A 7,130-nucleotide genomic window follows, 5' to 3' on the forward strand; every position below is an offset into this window, starting at 1 on the left:
TCCAGGCCCGTCTGAAGTTTGCCAATGACCATCTGGATGATCCAGAGGAGGAATGGGAGAAGGTCATGTGGTCTGATGAGACACAAATAGAGCTTTTTCGTCTAAACTCCACTCGCCGTGTTTGGAGGAAGAAGAAGGATGAGTACAACACCAAGAACACCATCCCAACCGTGAAGCATGGAGGTGGAAATCATTATTTAGGGATGCTTTTCTGCAAAGGGGACAGGACGACTGCACCATATTGAGGGGAGGATGGATGGGGCCATGTATCGCAACCTCCTTCCCAAATATTTGGCTTTTCTGATGTATCAAATACTTATGTCATTCAATAAAATGCTAATGAATTACTTAAAAATCATACAATGTGATTGTCTGGATTTTTGTTTTAGATTCCGATTCTCTTACAGTTGAATTGTACCTATGATAAAAATTACAGACCTCTACATGCTATGTAAGTAGGAAACACTGCCGATTTTGCAGGTTATCTAATACTTGTTCTCCCCACTGTATATATATCTCCCTTAAAGGAAAACTACACTACCCAAATCTTTGCATCACTTGATGCTGTTTTTGCATTATATGATGCACAATGCATCACATGGGCCAGATTTCTGTATTTTGAAAATTACATATCTTGAAAACTTGATTGCTGACATAGAAAACTTTTGGGACAAAATCAACAATGGACTACCAAAATATAGTTTTGGCGTGAAGTTTTCCTTTAAATAATTCTTATTGCAGGCATTGTCTTGCAATACGTTGAGCAGTTCATTGATCCATCAGGGTAGTGTTTTTTGGTGATGGGAAGAAAGTAATTAGCCCTGGGTGTGTCCCTAGAGGTCCCTAGAGACCTGGAATGTCAGGACAGTCGAGACAGGAACTGTGGTCCGATAAGGACCCATTCTCATATGAATCCAACTCCAAGAAGGTCAAGAGCAAAACTCACCAAGGGAAATCTTGAGTTTCTTAAGTAGAATAAAATGAGAATACAAAGTAGGTGCAAGTTGTTACATTTCTGCTATTGAAAAATAGAATGAACCTTTCTCTTTACCAGGAGTGGGTGTGTAGCAGTTTTACAGCAATGCTGTAAACAATTATAAAATTAAATGGGATGGTTTAAGGAGAAAATTATGAAGGCTGGACACCTAAGTCCCTGTAATTTCTGTGATATTGATGTATGTATGATGGCTATAGATCAGATTGCTTAGTGGGACAAACGTATGGTATGTATTAATTTGTGGATTTCTATCAACCATTTCATGTTCTATGTTACGAATGATAAAATGGGTGGTTCGAGCCCCGAATGCTGATTGCCTGAAAGTCGTGGTATATCAGACCGTATACCACGGGTATGACAAAACATGTATTTTTACTGCTCTAAATATGTTGGTAACCAGTTTACTATAGCAATAAGGCACCTCAGAGGTTTGTGGTATATAGCCAATATACCACAGCTATGGGCTGTATCCAGTCACGGCGCGTTGCATCATGCGTAAGACCTTCCCATAGCCGTGGTATATTGGCCATATACCACAACCCCTCGTGCCTTATTGCTTAATTCTAGCTAGGTGGCTAATGTTAGCTAGGCTAGGGGTTAGGATTAAGTTCAGGAGTTAGGTTAAAGGGTTAAGGTTAAGGGAAGGTTTAGCTAAAACGGTTAAGATTAGTTTAGGGTTAGGGTTAGCTCAAAGGGTTAAAGTTAGGGTTAGGAGAAGGGTTAACTAAAAGGGTTAAGATTTGTTTAGGGTTAGCTCAAATGGTTAGGGGAAGGGTTAGCTAACATGCTAAGTAGTTGCAAAGTAACTAAAAAGTAGTAAATAGTTGAAAAGTTGCTCATTGGCTAAAATGCTAAAGATGTCCATGATGAAATTTGAACTCGTCACCTTTGGGTTGCTAGGCATTTGCATTATATGCCCACCAACCCACCCACAAACTTACTTTCATCCCCCCCTTAAGTAACCTTCTGTCTTATGTAACCATACCAAATGCATCATGTCATACTCATTTACATTATGGTACATCTATCTATGAGACCAGGCTGAGTGGAAGTAAACATGTCATCAACATCGGTCCAATTATGGAAAGGAGCACAACCATATATGAGGTGCTCGTTTTGTAAAGCCATCCCTCCCATATACTGACTGATAAGTGATATTTTTGCACCATAAACAATGACATTACCCAACTTTTTAGTTGCAGCTTCACTAGTGTACTCAAGTATAGTACAGGTTTTTTTGGGGCATTGAAGAAATGCATTATATTTCACCCCCAAATCTTCCTGTGTTGTCAAAGGCCCAGCAACAGACAGATAATCTCACTGATTCAGAAAATAGGGGTGAGGTTATGACAGGTTCACTTCTCCTCAAACAGGCAAAACAGACTTGAAAAGAGAGTCGGAGAAAGTTTGACTCAAGTCTGTGTGGTATCACCAACCAAATGACATGGGCTTTGGTGCCTTTCCCAGAAATATGACCAGACTCAGAGGAAAGCTACGTAGACACAAGATGGATGAGTCTTTTGATCAGCTTTTAAACCAAGTCAAACTATGAAGCTGGGATTCAAACAAATGCTGAACGAAGAAAATAAAAATGCAGACTGCCAACTTTGCACTGCACTTATAATGTTTTTGCTAAACATAGGAAGTGAAATCTCCATTGGCCATGTGGTTGTATTATGCACGATTCAATGACAATTAGAACATTTTCATTCAAACATTTTAGAAAATGTATTCAATAACAATGCTTACTATACAGAAACAATTTTGAACAGTGTCCAGGAAACATTCTCGTCTAATGTTTCACAATGACAAAAGGGGAATCCAGACAAAAGAAAGGGCTTGAAACCTATCGTTTTAGTATTGCGACATACATGTAGACTGGTTCTCAGTGGCTGAGCAGATTTGAGACAGATCCGATGTCACCTACATGGCCTGTTGGACCCATGTAGCTGAGAGATTATCATTGAGACAAAGGAAGGCTTTCAATACCTAGATTCAGGGTTTCCACTGGCAGGCTGTTCAGTCATTTCGAAAAACTGTGATGTGAGAAAACATTACGTGAGAGAAAAATGGCAGAAGAAATTCTAGAGCTCATAGTCTTGTATGTTGTGCTAAAGAGATTGCTGTCAGAATTAGCCTTGAGGCCAGTTTGGCTCGAGGGCAGGTCAATCGGGGGAAGAATTTTAAGGTTGAAATGTCCAGGGAAGGTTTGTTTGAATTAGCCTGGCTGTCGTTATCTCAATTGGCTTAATGAATTGGAAATTATAATGTTTTCAGACTCCCTAAGCTATTGCACAGAGTAGGATTTTGAATGGGCTGACTTTAATGAAACAAAGATATCGCAATGATGGACTTGTTTATCAGCAAAAGGTTGTATTACACAAATTAAAAACATTTTTGAAAGAGCTTCATTGTGTTGTCTGTCAGTTAGATGCTTTCATATCCCTCATGTCAGTGCAACCAAGTATGTGTTTCAACCAATCAGGTTGTTGAAAGTAAGATACTGAAACAATGTCCTAATCCCACATAACTGCCCCCCAACAACAAAAAATTCCACACTACTCTTGCTCAACTAAACATTTTATCTGTATCACCTAAACATTTGAAGTCTAAGTCACTCTTTATCTCTGTATACTCTGAGATAAATTGATCTAATATCTCGCATTTTAGAAACAGTTATAATTATAATCGAATTAAGTTAGATCTATAAACTTTATATATACACCACCGTATACAACACCTACTCATTCAAGGGTTGTTCTTTATTTTGGCTATTTTCTACATTGTAGAATAATAGCGAAGACATAAAAACTATGAAATAACACGTATGGAATCATGTAGTAACCCAAAAATTGTTAAACAAATCAACATAGATTTTACTCTTGGCATTCTCTCAACCAGCTTCACCTGGAATGCTTTTCCAACAGTCTTGAAGGAGTTCCCACATATGCTGAGCACTTCACTCTGCGGTCTGACTCATCCCAAACCATCTCAATTCGGTTGTGGTTGGGGGATTGTGGAGGTCAGGTCATCTGACGCAGCACTCCATCACTCTCCTTCTTGGTCAAATAGCCCGTACACAGCCTGGAGGTGTGTTGGGTCATTGTCCTGTTGGAAAATAAATGATAGTCCCACTATGCCCAAACCAGATGGGATGGCGTAGCGCTGCAGAATGCTATGGTAGCCATGCTGGTTAAGTGTGCCTTGAATTCTAAATAAATCACAGACAGTGTCACCAGCAAAGCACCCCCACACCTCCTCCTACAGTGGGAACCACACATGTGGATATCATCCATTTTCCCACACTGCGTCTCACAAAGATATGGCGGTTGGAACTAAAAATCTCCCATTTGGACTCCAGACAAAGGACACATTTCCACCGGTCTAATGCTCATTGCTCGTGTTTCTTGGCCCAAGCAAGTCTCTTCTTCTTATTGGTGTCCTTTAGCAGTGGTTTCTTTGCAGCAATTTGACCATGAAGTCCTGATTCACACAGGACAGTTGATTTTGAGATGTGTCTGTCACTTGAACTCTGTGAAGCATTTATTTGGGCTGCAATTTCAGAGGCTGGTAAACTCTAATGAACTTATCCTCTGCAGCAGAGCTAACTCTGGTTCTTCCATACCAGTTGTGGTCCTCCTGAGAGCCAGTTTCATCATAGCTCTTGTTGGTTTTTGCGACTGCACTTGAAGAAACTTTAAAGGTTCTTGAAATTTTCCGTATTGACTGACCTTCATGTCTTAAAGTAACGATGGACTGTCGTTTCTCTTTGCTTATTTGAGCTGTTCTTGCCATAATATGGACTTGGTCTTTTACCAAATAGAGCTGTCATCTGTATACCACCCCGACCTTGTCACAACACAACTGATTGGCTCAAACGTGTTAATAAGGAAAGAAATTCCACAAATTACCTTTTAAGAAGGCACACCTGTTAATTCAAATGCATTCCAGGTGACTACCTCATGAAGCTGGTTGAGAGAATGCCAAGAGTGTGCAAAGCTGTCATCAAGGCAAAGGGTGGTTATTTGAAGAATCTCAAATATAAAATATATTTTGATTTGTTTAACACTTTTTTGGTTACTACATGATTCCATATGTGTTATTTTATAGTTTTGATGTCTTCACTATTATTCTACAATGTTGAAAATAGTAAAAATAAAGAAAAACCCTTGAATGAGTAGGTGGTCTAAAAAACGTGTGACCGGTAGTGAATATATACCATTAGGGGAGCCTAAAGACAAATAATCCACTTGTTTAGAGATTTTAAAAAATTTAATCAGTTTTTAATAAAGCAGTAAAAGTTAAGGTGATTGTGTTGGGGGAAACTGCCCCCCTCCCCTACAATGGAGCAATGTTTTTTTTGTGTCCGCAATTGGACATTGTTCTTAGGAGGGATAGTTACCCCACGTTGCCCTACTTGCTACTGGAAAGTTATTCAGAGCAAACAAAAACTCAACATATCTGAAACGGAGAAAACCAGCTTACGTGAATATGTTTACAGGTATGCTAACACTTTTCCCATGGATTTACTCTCATCCTATTTTTTGGTCATGGTCTTTTCTTTTCTCCCTTCCCCGGTCCGTATGCCTGATAAGTAGTAGAGGTTGCAAGTGGGAGACGGTGTTACCACTAGGTCCTATTTTGGGTCTGGTTTCCATGGGAACCGCTGGATTGGTAGAACAGAAGGCAGGTTGTGGTGATATGGGAAGTAGGATGTGGGAGGGGGCAAAGTGGACTTGTCAATCAAAGAGCTCCGGCAAACACTATATATCTATCGCGTGGCCTCACTTTCATGGTTAGACAACACGGCCACCATTTTAGATATTCTCTTCAGCAAAACCTTACTACTTAAATACTCTGCATATATACAACAACATTCACCTCTAAACTCTGAATTGAATTGTAGGGTTTTAATTGTTATCATTATCGTTCAGATTAGGCAAGGACATAGGCATGGTCTGTGTCCTGTCCTACATAGTGTGTTTATAAAAGGTTGAACTTGAATTAACTTGAAAACCAAAAACACGCTCATCATAGGAAACCACAAACTAACTTTGAACCTGTAATCCATCCCCCTGTCTTGATTGAATCTTCTAAGTCTAAGCTGGATGCCTTTTACACATTCATTATGAATAAGGAGCGCTTTCGTTCCTGACTAAACTGCTGGATATTCTTACCACACCAGAAAGGAAATCTCAGATTGCGCCTCCGCACGATCCTCCTCCATTAAGTAATTACATGAGTGTTTCGTTAACTGTGGGCTCATTACCCTCACATTACAAGTGGTAGGTCTGCAACATTGTTTCAAAGTGATTGCGGACTGTTTCCTCACTATGAAGGACCTTTTAGTGTAATTGCATTGTGGGGTTCACTAGTGTTCTTCACCCACCTGAAGAGAGAGGAAGCAAGGACAAGGTGAATAAATTCAGAGGGAGCACTACAAGAACGTCCTACAGAACTTATAATATGCCTTGGGATCAGTAGTTTCTAAAATTGTAGTCAGAGTATGGAAGGACTATGCTGTTTCTTTCAAAATAGTGAAGTGAGTGAATTCCAGTGGTGCCCAAACAATATGATACGAATACTGTCACCTAACTAATCTTTTTAATGTTTCTTATTAGTTTGCATGTCTATGAATCGAACATAATCAAAAAAGTAAGCATTAAATAGCTTAAGGTTTAATAAGAATAAAACAGGTACGTAATATTCAAGTTTTTGAGATCCTTTGCCTCAAGGAATTCATTATGTTTCTGTGCATGAAAATCAATAATGCTGAAAACCTTAAAACCTCCACTCTAATGGCAAAGGATTTTTATTTTGAGAGAAATACATATATTACATATTGATAAAAGAATGTGTCACCTATCTGAAGACCTAAAGGCCTAAGCCCTGAAGCACAGTTTGGAGTCATATGGAACAGTGAGGTTCAGCTGGCAGAGTTGCTCCTGCTGGCCCGGGGCACCAAAGACTTCCAAATTCCACGGTGACTGAAGTTGTTCAGCACTGAATCAGTCCACAGCCGATTCTCTATGCGGCAGATATGAATAGCTCTGTGTCTGTCAAGAAAAAGAAGTGCCACTGACTGAAAACAAATTGGCACTATCACTACCCCCCAGATAAGGCTGGCACTGCA

The sequence above is a fragment of the Oncorhynchus keta genome, chromosome 19 (assembly GCF_023373465.1).
Source record: "Oncorhynchus keta strain PuntledgeMale-10-30-2019 chromosome 19, Oket_V2, whole genome shotgun sequence".
NCBI lineage: Eukaryota > Metazoa > Chordata > Actinopteri > Salmoniformes > Salmonidae > Oncorhynchus > Oncorhynchus keta.